A 13,919-nucleotide genomic window follows, 5' to 3' on the forward strand; every position below is an offset into this window, starting at 1 on the left:
TATAGCCTTCATTGATCTTCTTATTTAGGGATGGTGGCCAGAATCAAAGGTAATTAACTAACAGAATTGTTTCAGTATCATTCAGCTGACATCGAAGATGACGCAGCCTGGTTAGGCCAGCACTGTGATAGCCAGGGAAAGCCCATGTACAGCACTCTCACTTGTTCTTCAGAAACTAACTGAATTATGGATCTTCTAGGAACCATTTTCAGGGTTTTATTCAGTGTACACTGTTGGCATTGAAGTGGCGTTATTTCAGAGGAAAGTTTGAAAGATTTTTCTGATTTTTTTAACTGAAGTAGAATCCAGCAGCTCTTTGTGTGGCTAATTACATAGAGCATGTCTGTCTGAACTGTGTTCAGAGAAATAGAGTACTCTGCAGATAACACTTTATTATCTGTGGCAATTTTTCTGGTGCTTTCAGCTTCTTTAAATGTGATGCTTTAATCCAAAATAGGATTATGTAAACCAAGTGCTTAACAGCTCTCGTTTTAATACGTAAATAGAAATTGTTTTGTTTAATGCTTATGATCACCAAGAAGAAACAGTCTTACTGACCTTTCTTCTGTTAAGATAATCAATGCAAATTTGGCCAATTTTTTACTGAGCAATATAATAAAATTTTGCTGATCCATGGAAAATGGAACTTTAAAGAATCCACTGATGTCATCATTAGCCATTTATTTTGCATTATACAAGAACTAAGATGAAAGAAAATTGCATCTCTTCTTTATAAACACTGAAAAGAGGCCTGGGGAATTGCACGAATGTGAGATTCCTGAAATTGCTCAAAACTATAAATAAACTCTTAGATCTTCTTCTTAAAAACACAAGTATTTAAGTAATGTTATCAAGACAATGTTAACATTATTTCTTTTAACATAGTGCAAATGTGAATAAATGCTAAAAAAAAGTTGTAGCCATGGAGATTCATAAATTAAAAAAAAAAAAGATCTATTTTCTTCATTTCCTCTAAGGAAACATCAGCTCTAGACATGTTTACAACCCATTCCAGCTCTGGTCTGATATGGTCAGGGCTACTGGACATCCTGCCATGCATCCCCACTGCTACGAAACTGAGATTTAATGAAGATTAGATCTATAAAAATAAAAAATGTAGGTTGGGGGGTAGATACTATTTAATTCCATTTTTCTTCTTGTGACATGTAGCAAAGGCCCTCCAATCCGTGGACAGGTACTCCTTTTATTATTCTGGACATCTAAATGATTAAGAGATATGGCTGCAAAAAGTTTTGCCCTTAAAAGAAATTGATTCAGTAAGATAAAAATGATGTAGTATCTGTCTCCACCCTTCTGCTGATCATGATACTGGCTTGCCATAGCTCGCTGATTAATAACCACTACAGTTTTAAATATAATTTCAAAATACTGCTAGGGTCATTCTAAATGATGAAAATAAATGGAATGTTGCTGAAGTGCTGACTGATAATTCAGACCGGATTGGCTTTTTGTATTGCTTTTACTCAATGAGGTTGAGTTTTTGCTGATAGCAAGTGTGCTATGACTTCTGCAGACAGTTCTCCTATATAATTAAAGAGAAAGCAGTATTTTATATTAAAATTAAATTGCTGGATGTTGGAGTTAATAACAAGGATAGCTTTAGCCTCCCTAGTGTGAGGCAGACTTGTGATGCTTGAGATACAGGAAGGGGGAAGAGTGACCAGAAAGTGTCCGAGTTGTTTCTGCATCATACTAACGCTGATGATATTCACCTCTTCCCTCTTCAAATCATCTTAGACCATTGTTGGGTAATGTAAGGTCTAATTTCTAATCTGCACAAAGACTTGCTTTGGAAACTTGTGAGAGATCTCGTTAGGTGGTGGGTTTTCGGCCCCTTACACATGAGCTGTATTCCTGACTTACACAGTTTAGAGTTAACTGAACTCACACTTGTCAGTTAAACTTTACTGCTGTGCTAAACTCCCAAAAGAATCGATGTTAATAAGTGCTTAATTTTTTATGTATGACATTTTACAGGATGGCATTCGTAAGCAAATATTTTACTATTTCATTAGACAGCCATTATATCTCCCAAAGTGGCAGACATTATTGTTAAATCAAACTGAATTCAGTACCTTGTTCTCAGACATCTGGGATAATGGTTCTGTTTCAGATTTTGTGGTATTTGCTGTTTGTGATGGAGATTCTGAAAATACTGACTCATGTATTCACTGATTTTGCTAGCGCCCGGCACAGAGTGCACCACTAGAACGTCAGCAATTATCTCATATCAGAAATAACTTGGTGGGCCAGAATTTTTAAATAAAAAATATAGAAAGCTTGAATATGACAAATGTGAATTGGGCAGCTTTTTACTGGAGAGCTTAGTACTTCTTAAAATGGTAATAAACAAACCATAAAAGAACAGAAAGGAATCTAAACTATGAAATATATCTCGGTTTGTGAGACTAACTCAAACTTTCAAAATTTTGAATGAAAACTTTCTTAAAACATTGTAATTTTAAACTAGCACATTTATAATATATAAACACCTAGGAACAAACTTTGGGTAATCTGAAAATCTCATAGGGAGTTTCACAGCACCTGGACCCTGGTCATGGTCTTCTCTTACCTCTTGCTTAATTTGTCATTGGTGAAATATATGGCTGAGCTGGGCTCACTTCAATGAGTCTGGCCTACTGCCAGTCTTATTCCATGATAGGCTGCTGTTTTTGTCATCTTTTGTTGTGCAAACAAGTGAATTCATGAAGCCAATCCCGTGCTGCAATCTTTGTTGGAAGGCTTAGGAAAATATCCTGTGATTCCAACTGGACAATCAGAAGCCAGAGCTGATATTTTCCCTCTGTTGTCTATGGCTAGTTAAGTGGTGAAATAAATAAAATGTCTCATTGCAGAGAAAAAAAAAATCTAAGCCTTGATGATGGAATAAGCCAGGAGGTCTCCCAGGACTGAGATTCAAAGTAGATCTTCAAGAGACTGTTAATGCAATTCTTTCTCTAGAGCTTTCTCACTTACTTTTTAGTTATTGGGAGAAAATGTGGTATGTAGGACTTGCACAGCACAGCAAGTATTTACAAAATTATTTTTCCTAGCTAAAGCTTCTGGCATTTGAAATGGTGAAAAGGCAAGCGTAGCTTAGCTCACAAAGCTGCTACATCTTAGGAAGAAGGTGAAGAAATATGTGGAGATGTAAAATAAAGAACATGAAGTCAATGGTTGGGGAGTGAATTAGACCAGGCACATCAAGTTTGCTCGTTATCACTCAGAGTCAGAGCATTAGATATAAATAGCGGTGCAAGGCAATGTATTCTACTCTCTGCTTGGCTCCGGCCATTGTGCAGGATCATGAAAACAGTGTGGGATGTAATCCTGGACTCCCATCAGGGGCTGGTAGCTGAGCTGATGGCAAGGAAACTCACACCTTCCTAGTTAGTTTAGGTTACAGGTCCCTATAACCTCTGGAAAAAGTTACATCTTCATCTAGTCATGCAGTCCTGTCAAATTTCAGGCTCTTGCCTTGAGGAACATTCATTTGACTCTCATCCATCTGGCTGCTGTTACAGCTCATGTGTTTATCCTGTTGCAGACACTGTGAGTCTGCTCACAGACCACAGATGCACATGCAGTCAGTCAGCCACATGCAGATCTGAAGTCCCCAGCATGGGTGTATCTTCAATATGCAGCCACAGAAAGATGCCATGAGCTGCACATGCAGTCAGCAATGGAGTTGTGGGCACATCTCTCCTCTGCAGCCTAAAGAGAAAGGTACTCTATGTTGTCCTGCCATATGATTGTGCTCTTTTCTATGTTAGGAAAGAAAACAATCGCATTGCTTTCAGTGATGTACATGGAAATACTCACAACACAATTTTTAACCTGGGGAGGAACCTAGTCTCCCTGTATAGCCCATGGAGTCCTATATAGCACACAGAGCCCCAGAGACTTCTGGGTCACTAAAAAACTAAACTGGCCTGTGATGTGACCCTGAACACTGGCTTGCAATCACCTGTAATGTTAAGTTTTTAGCATAATGCCTGGTATAAGTTTGGTCAAGGCCACCTAGCACCCTTCCTGACAATGCCCAGGCACAGACAACACAAGCCTGTGACCTAGCACGCAGGTTGGGATGTATTTACCCTTTGTGGCATGTGAGAGAGTGGCTCCTGGCCTACTTTATTTCCTAGAATAGATTCAGTCTGTCAGGTCCACTGGGGCCATGGGTTCCTGATTTCAGACACCTAAATTAGATGCCTAAAATTAGATAGTGGGAAGACTTCTTCCAATTCCTCCCCATCCTTATACTCTCACTCCCAAGATTTTGCTGTGCACCTTCACCTTCTCTAATCTTTCTTATATTTTAAGCTCAGCTACTTGGTACGAAACTTCATGGCACCAAGTTCTGCTTGTTTTATGAACAGTAGGTTGGCACTTGTCAGCTAACTCAGCCAAGTCCAGATTGGTCAAGTCCTTCATACACATGCAGGTCTCTCTATTCAGAGCAGTCCTGAAAGGGGACTGTGGATGGCTGAAGTGGGTCCTGGGCAAGCAGGCAGGGCTTGTGCCTTCATTTGTACACAGATAATTTGTCTCAAGAGACCTTATGACAAGACAGTACTTTGGAATAGTCTCCTTTCCTTCCCGAACAAGCTATTTTTTGAAAATTAATGCGCAGCTCAGACTGATGGTCCATGCTGCCTTAGTCTGCTTTCAGCAGAAAGATTTATCTTGTGCACTACTACATCTTCCTGTCCTTTTCACTTCTACCTAACGAGAATCCTCTTGTAGCTAAAGGCTAGAAGAAATCCGTCACGTATACAGATCTCCCGCTAGCATGCCTCCCCCCCTTCTCTCTCTCCTTTAATTGGGCTAGACAGAAAACATTTAGCATTCCCTCTCCTTCCTCCCCTCATTAGGCTACCGATGACACATTCTTTTTCCAGGGTGTCTTCAGGAACACGCTATAGCAGCCACCGCTCGTTATTAACACTGGAAGAAACAAAAGCTGGTGGCTTGATTCGGAATTTATGTAGATACGTGTAAATGAGAAGGCATTTCACTGAAATCAGATGTAACACAGCAGTGAAAAATCAGTGGAGAGAGATCAGAATCTGGCTCAATGGCTGTTCTGACTTGCTGTAAGAGTTTGTGTAATCTTATGCTCATATTATCTCTAATGAGAGCTAGGCCTCAGGTACACTGATAGAATCAGATAAACCTCAAACTTTTTACATTATTTTTTCAACCTTTTATGATATATTTTACCTGACTTTGTGTGTCTATTTTTAAATTTTCTCACTTTTGTCTGCATACCAACATTGTCTTGTGCAACAAAGTCAATTTTTTTTCCACACACATGAAACCAGAACTGTTGTTTCTTTCCTCCTCCATCCCTTCTCCCTTCCCTTCCATCAGAGGTATTAAAATACTTCAAAGCATTTGTTAGTTAGAAAACCTCGTGTTATACCTTAGAAATAGAGTGAGACAAATATTATGCCCATCATACAAAAGAATGACTTGAAGCACAGAGGAGTAAAATGGTTGCTAGAAGTCAATTCACAGTTGTATCTAAAATAAATTAAAAAATGAGAAAAGACTGGAGCAAGGCCTGTGTGGGATGTGGGTGGCTTTGCCTCTGCATCACCGACACCTGTCTGTTTCATTGCCTTTGTTCTTCTTCCATGCAAGCCCACCGGCTCTTCTGCTGGCCAGCAGCAGAGGACAGGCTTCAGCGTCCCCAGGATGTGTCTAACCTCTTGCAGAGAGGCATCACTTCTAGAGGTATGTCATAGCAATGCGCATGCTGGTAGAATTTGCAGACAAATAAAAAGTGTCGGGACCTGACTGCGTTCCCTTGTAATATATGCAAAACTGTGAAAGATTTCAGCGATGAAAGAGCTGAGCCCAACATCCCTCACCAGTGGAGCTTGCAAGGCAGCCTCCATGCCGATTCAATCACCGGCCTCTCTGCTGAGACTGTCAACAAAGGGGCCAATTAGTGCCAGTTGCGAAGATGATTTTTGTGATGCCGACACCTGTCCACTATGAACTGGACTGTGACCACAATCACATTTCCCATTAGATGCTGAGCAGCTCTCAGGCAGTAGCAAGGCTGAATGATGTATTAGCTTCTGTGCACATCAGTAAATCAGACAGGCTGTATTGTCTCTAAAACGCCTTTCATGTCAGATTATTTTAATCTTGCTTTAATAATACAGCTGACTTCTTTCCTTTGATTTTTAGCATGTTTTCTAGCTTATGTATTATGTATACATATAATACAAAGTAACATCATGTGACAAAACAAAACAAATTCAAATGCAAGTATAGCCAGATTTTGAGCTGCAGGCACAATGAACACACTTGCAAAAATGTACTTATATAGCCTTTTAACAGCATTTGGAGGTGCAGATTGGATAATTACAAACCTATCTGACCTTCTACATAATTCCAGCCTGATGAACACAGAGACATGTATAAATCAGACAGGTACGGTATTTTAATGTGTGCAGGTTTGCATATAAGCACCTTTTTATGTTGTTTCTGGAAAATATGCCCTATACATGCATCATTACACTTTGGAGCATAAAAGAAGCTTTTCATATGCAGATGCAAAATAGATGTGAATGTATACGTGTGTGTGATGCACGTGGTCAGTTGTGTTTTGGTTCATCCCTTTTATGGTCTTGCCTTAACATGAAACCTTTCTCATCCTGTACCTCCTTTTTCACATGTTGTTACTTAATGAATATACTTCACAGAGGATCATGTGATTCTTTGCTCTTAGACATGACTCTTGTGGGTTCAGAGGTCCAACATTTTATATTCAGTTTATACCCTTCACCTTCCTCATTAAAGAGAAACTCCAGGGAAACGCCCAACCATCACACGATTTATTGAAGATAAGTGAGGAAAGCAGGTGCCTTTTACAATTTCATTGCAAACCAGTGTACTGGTTTACAAGATGTACTTCATTATTTTGGCAGTTTTTCAAAACAGAATTACAGTGATCACGGACTGGAAAAAAATCCACTTCATGAAATAACTGAATAAAGCTGCACAATGGGTTCTAGGTATTTCCCATGTTAAGCAGTGTGTGACATAGTAACAGCATATTGCATAATCATAAAATTGGGAACTGAAAAGAGACAACCGCTGTCTTCAACTGATATTTTGGATTCATTCCATAAGGAACTGGGAACTATTGCCACTGTCTATGTGACTATACATCGAGCCTCCCCTCAGCAGCCTGGATTCTATACTCAGTCATTCCCTAATCTGGATATATTTAAGTGGATACAACTGCACATATTTTATTTCTTAGTAGCAAAAGTATGTATAGTCAGACTTCTTTGTAATACAAACGATAAAAATCAATGAATTTCTATTGTGAAGAATAATTAGTAACTGAAAAATAGTTTTTCTTAATGTTTTGTATAGGTGGCATACTGGATGGTTGACATATCTGGTTAGGAAGCAGAAAAGAGCTATTTATAGTCATTTAGTTTCAAGGTATATCAGCTAAATCACAAGGAACTAGATAGAAAGAAACTGTAAATTGTATGTAATAGACTTTTGTTAGACACAAGGAGAACTTTAATTTCTGTAGGCACTTATGAAATGAACACCCATTAGGGATTTTTGTCTGTAGTTTTGCAAAACCTTTGAAGTTTCAAAATAGGTTGCACATTGCCAATGCATTGAAAAAAACTATCCTACATTATAGTTGCAAAACAAAGGATGAAAAATACATTTACAATCTCCAATGGAAAATAAAATTACCTAAGGAAAAGAAGAAAAACAAAGCAAATATATCTTCTTTTTTTCACTCACAACAGTGAAAACATATTTTGGATGTGTTCTTTTTATCTCTCTTCACCACAGCAAAATGGCTTTTCTCAGCATGATGCTGTATGAAATGTACCATGGAGATAGTTTTTTTCAGATATATTCCCTATGTGGTGCAAAAAAAGAGAGGTTCCATCTGATTTCTACTTGTGAGTTCTTGAGCAGATACGCATAGTTCTACTTCAGCCAACAACAGTTGAAGATAGGTATCTTTTGGAATAATATCAAGTGTTTTCTTTAATAATATCTTTACTATCTAAACTGTTATATTCTTAGGCAAAAGCAAACTCCTCATATCTCATGTGCAATGAATACAAACAGCCAGTAAGGGTGCATTTTATATACTCATTTTTTGATTTTTAACCACAGCATTTGTTGGATTTTCATGATAAAATTTAACATGAGGACCCTGATGGTGTATTTTAGTGTTAAACTATAACATCTCAAGTTCCAGAAGGTTTTTTTTTTTTCTTTCCTCACACCTACAGAACTGAAGGAAGAGTCTTCATGGGGATAATGATTTAAGGAAGCAATCGTGGTAGTTCCATATATTAATCAGTGTTCTACTGGATATACTACAAATTGCTTTACCTTCAAATAGTTCCATATCTTCAGAGGTTCTCCAAAGTACATGTAATGTGCTGTGTATTGGAATATACTGTCTGTGTTCTAATATCTATTTAAATAGAAGCAGAAAAATGTACATTTTGAGCAGTGATCATGCAGCACATTATTTATTATAGTTTACCACAATTAGTATTTGTAAAAACTTACTGCACTGTGCACCTTCTGTTCCCATTCCTTCCCATTTTTTAGACTAGAAAATATTCATGGAAACTGGCTCACATATGTTGGAAAATGTATTGTAAAGACTTCTACATCATATCGATACATTTCAAAAGAATAGTATGTGTATGGACTTTCTGATTAGCTTAGATTTTTGAAATCTAGGTAGGATCCATAGTCTGAACATTAAAGCAGGAAGAGATTTATTTTGTACAGTTTCATCATCTTGTTACAATCTTTGTCATAAGAAAGAAAGAGGGAACCTTGTGCCATTTTCAGTTCTTGTTTAATATCTTCTTCACAGGAAAATGCTGCCAGGATATTAAACTCATCTTTTCTTTTAGATAATAAGGATGTAACATACCATTTTGACCTTTCCAAATGCTGTATTTCAAATTGCTGTTCATTCGATTTTTTTTCTTGATTAAAGTCACACTAACCTGTAGAAACAGAACGGAATAAGACCTAGTCAAGACAGAGCATATCAGGAATGATCAACACAGACTCATACACTTGTATAGTTCAAGGACTATAATAGATATTAGCACTTTTTATTCTCTACCATTGCTGTGTTCAGTCATAACAAAGAATGCTAAAATGATGTTTATCTAAATTATCATAACAATTCGGAGTCTTAAGCTGAAGAGCTTCTATTTGGTTCAAGGCTTAGTTATCAGAATATGAAAGACTATTTCTGGGATCTGTAGAAAAGTTTCAGAGATTCAGAATTACAATCCCCAAATGGAAATGTAATTAAATGTTAAAATATATATGACTGAGGAGCAGATTCTGTTAACCTTATTCATCTTTGTAGACTTATAGATTCTTAAATTCAGAAATACATATTAAGGGTAGAAGGAATTGTTCATTATTGTCTAGCTGAACTTCCTGCATACTATGGTACCAAGATCTATCTAATTCTCTATCACCTTCTGTCTATCAGCTTCTGAGCTTCTCTGTGAGATGCAGTTTACCTTTCAGAAGGACACAAATTGTTTCAATGGTTAATAACTCTCATTGTTAATTTGGGGGGGAAGTGTTCAGAGTGGAAATTTTAGCTTCAGCTACAAAAACATCCCTTCCTGCTGAATTAAGAGAGCTCTTTATTATCAGAAATCCTCTTTTGCCTGTAGGTACATGAAGGCTGCAGTCAAGTGACTTCTCAGTCTTCTCTTGGCTAAATTAACAGATAGAGCTTCTTTAGTGCCTTGCTATTGGTGCATTTTCCCTGACTCCTACGAATTTTAAAACTCTTCTGCACATTTCGTTGATTTTCAACATCCCTTTCAGGCTACCATAAGTGCCCATGGCTTTCCACTAAAGGTTTCACAAAAGTTGCATACAATTAATTCTACACCAGTTTCTGATTAATGTGTACCTATTTACTCTTACAAGGATTGCATTTGTCTTCAAACAGCATCCCACTGGCAGTTCATGTCTGACTTACCATCTACAGTGGCACTCTGTCCTTCTCAAAGTTACTATTTTTCTGTCTAATTCAGAAAAAAAATCAGACTAATGATAAAATAAACCATTAATCAACAAAAGGAACACACTCTGAGCCTGTGTATATCTTTTCTTAAAAAAAATGGAGGTCGATACATTGTTCACTTGTTTGGTCTTGCTATCTGTAAATACTTGTGTTACCAGGACTGCAAAGGTTACCACTTCAGCCTGATGTCCACTTTGTCTTCAACGCAATTTAAAACAATAGGGAAGTGGTTCTGCCTACTAGAAACCTCTGACCTGGGCAGCTGACCAGCATTGGGACTGATGTTGCGTAATTATATTTACACTCAGTGATAAAATGAGTGTTAATGGTGCTCTTGAGAGAACACAACTTATGTTGGTGTCAATGTTATGAATGTCTCCTGAGAGACTGCACTATCTGTTAGATCAATTTGTTGCTAGCCTTTCCTACCTTTTCTATCTTGGTAGATCAGTTAACATTTTAAAAGCACCAGGTAAGAATCTCTGCATTAGCACTTCCCAAACCAAAAGCTAAACAGCAGTGTGATGTAGGAAATGGACTAGTCTGGTCAGTAAAAGAGGCAGTGAATTTCTTTTATGTGGTTTGTATTACACTCAGAAGTACTAAGAGATGAGAATGGGAATGCAATAACAGGTAAAAATTTCTGTGATTCTCTGTAGGACAACACATTAATATCATCAAGAAAGGCAATAGCTTAAAGTTCCCTGTATAATGCACTGTCTTAAATACATTTTTTCCGGAGTCTGAACACTAGTGTTAATGAAAACCACATTTTCCTAGAAAAGAAGCAGACCTCCAAGGAATAGTTTCAGCTGCAGGTTGTACCACTTGGTTTGTGCTGTAATGCTGGGTCTTGGGAGAAGGCAAGTCATCAATCAAGAGAGGTTTACAAGGAAACTAGACACTGTATTTTTTCGCTTTTGACCGGTATAGACAGCTCAGTACTGAAAGGAAGGACTGAGGCCAAAGCAAGTAATTTAGGATTCTTTCAAAGATCCAGTGTTCATGTGCGTACACACGTGTGTGCCCATGCAGGGGCACACGCACACATATAGTGGCTGAAATGCAAACTGACAACTTTCTCTAGTGTCTATGTATTTGAAATAGCAATATGGCACGTGACCACAGCCCGCCCTGTTCTGGCTGGAGATGCCTTCAAAACAATACATTGCACTCTCACAGTAATTTTAACTGGAGGCACCGAAGACTACACACACAAGCTAGTTGCAGCAGTCTTACCCCAAGTAACCATGCAAAACATGAGAAGCTTCTGAGGAAGCCAGAAAGGGCTCTACAGATTCCCTGCAGGAAAAAGACAGTCCTTTTTCTCCTCATTCTTGATAAACCAATCTTCCGCAGGCTTTCCTAAAAGGACAGCATGTGGAAAAGACTGGAACTCCACAGCACTACGCACTGCTACTTTGCCCATCTACATGAGTAATCTGAGTATGTTTAGAGATCATCAATATTTTGTTCCGAACTATTATAAAACCAGCCAGCCATAAAATGGAGCCATATGGCTCTCCCTCTCCTCAGAATGAGATTGCTGTCACTTACCCTTCTTGAAAGGGCTACTTAGAGAACTACATAAACACATCCCATTGACAGCAGGATGAGGCACTTTCATTTTTGCCTAATATCGAGCCTACATAAACTTCAGCATCATCGATTTTATGTTTTGTTTTCAAGGGACTATGAAAAAAGGGTCTGGAGAATAACAAATGCACAAATACCATTCAAAATGAGAGGCAAGAAACAATACAGGCTAATTAAGTAAGTATCAATAGTTGAGATGTGCTATTTTTTACAGCATTAACTAGTGCCAGCTTAACTTTTAGGGCATTCTGGCTTCTCATTAGAGAAATACCATTTAGGTAGAAAGCTTTTTTTTTTTTTTTTTTTTTTTTTAGGCCTTTGAAGAAAAGACAGACATTTTACATGACAGGAGATCTGATCATATATATGAAATATTTTTGTGAACCCTCAAATGTTTTACCAGTATGCCAAACTCCAGCTAACTAATTTAAATTTATCACTGGATTGTAAGGTTAATACTTCTGTTTAAGTTTTTATCTTCTTTTTTTAGAAAAGACCCACAATTTTCTCAAAGAAATAAGTGGCACAGCCTCTTCCCTTAAGACAAGAGCTATATATACGTCCTACAGGAATCAGCTTTCCTAGCACTGGATTACCCAGGAGGACTTTTCTATATTAAGTTTTGTTGTTTGATGTTAGATGTCACGCAAGTTTCTCCAGAACTGATTCTTTAAAAATAATTTGGTGCTTGACTTCAAATAAATCACTGTTTTCTAGCCATTAGATCCTTGTAGATACCTTTATCTGATGTAAATTTCCTTTAGTTTTTGTAGGCAGTGAAGCAGTCCATAATCATTGACCCATTTTGAAAGAAGAGAAGCCTTTCTGTCCCCGTAGGGTATTTCTTAACCTTGCAGTACTCATCAAAGTGGCATGCAGGTATACTTTCTGTATATATGTATTAGGACTTCACAACAATAATGAAGTAAACATGGAGACTTCAAATACAAATGGTTACTTTAAATTTCCCAAGTATATTTGTGACTCTAGGAAGATTCTTCATAGGCTTTTCAACATAAAAATTCAGCCTTGATATTCTCAAGTGAAAATAAAAGTAAAAATAAAAGGTGAAAAAGCCTATTAAAATCCTATGTATGTCCTTCTAATGGTGGCTGTGACTGTTTACTTTTTTGCATTTTGAGAAATTAGGAAGAATTCTCTTTCCTGTGGAAAAATTAAAAATATTCTATAATACAAACCCTAACCCAAGCTTTGGACACTTTGCCTGTATTCTTACTGGCACAGAGAATCTCCTAGGTCAAAAGTCAAACAGTAATTTTTTTTCACCCATATTTGTATTCTGTCTGCCTGGCACAGTTCAGTGGATTTTGTATGGATATATGCACACACAGTCATCCACAGACAGGGTAGTGTTCTCAATTCCTACATTCTTTCAACAGGTATGATTAAAGAGGCCCAGCTCTTATTTTTCTGGCCTTGTTCCAGGGGAATAAAGTAACTCAGTGTGACAAAATCTGGAAGGACATGAATTATCTGACAGTGGAATAATAAAATGGAAGATCAAATGTAGTACTGTATAAACTATAAATACAAGTGCACTGTACCAAGTCAATTATAGCCTCAAGGTTGCAGCCATAATAAAATATCCTTTACTATTGTTTCCCAAGACCTTTCAGGTATGAGTAAGGATGCAGAAAAATTAGATTTCCCCTGAATGATATCAGGATACAGATTATTTCAAATTATGAACATTAAAAGTCATAACCACTGGAAATAGCTTTTCCTCCTGTTGAAGGCACGGACTACATGCCCAGCAGCTGAAATGTACATGGCTCATTATTTAACATGGCAATAGCCACTTTGCTTTATTCCTGGGTTAAAGCCATGTCAGGTAAAATTACACTATATTTTGAAAAGGGAAATACGTGAATCTTGACACCAGGCATGCTTTTATGCTGCCTAGAAATTGAGATTTTTTATGACAGGTTAGGAATGAAAAAAAATCTGCTATTTGTATAGACGGAAAGTAATTATTTTGAAGATTTAGAGGTAGCATGGGAATCCTAATGCATAGCTCTAAAGATTGGACACCTTCCCTATCCTACGCATTTTACCAAATAACAAATTTGAAAAGCTCCCTTTCTTTTTATAGAGTATAATGAAATCTAATGTGATGTTTAGAAATTAATAGAACAAGGAAATAGAGCATGAAAAAGGCTTATTAATACAATTAAAAATATACTTGAGTGTTTTTATT

General features: G+C 37.4%; 1 protein-coding gene across 2 annotated transcripts in view; it reads right to left on the reverse strand.

Annotated features, from left to right (window-relative positions):
• Positions 1-8,976: 8,976 nt before the first annotated feature.
• Positions 8,977-13,919, reverse strand: part of KHDRBS2 (KH RNA binding domain containing, signal transduction associated 2) — a 414,201-nt gene continuing 409,258 nt past the window's right edge. For both annotated transcript variants that reach the window (XR_010388234.1, XR_010388233.1), the window contains one exon: positions 8,977-9,053. The gene's annotated coding sequence lies outside the window, so the exon portion shown is untranslated. The remainder of the gene's footprint in view (positions 9,054-13,919) is intronic.

This window comes from Dromaius novaehollandiae, chromosome 3, assembly GCF_036370855.1.
Source record: "Dromaius novaehollandiae isolate bDroNov1 chromosome 3, bDroNov1.hap1, whole genome shotgun sequence".
Taxonomy (NCBI): domain Eukaryota; kingdom Metazoa; phylum Chordata; class Aves; order Casuariiformes; family Dromaiidae; genus Dromaius; species Dromaius novaehollandiae.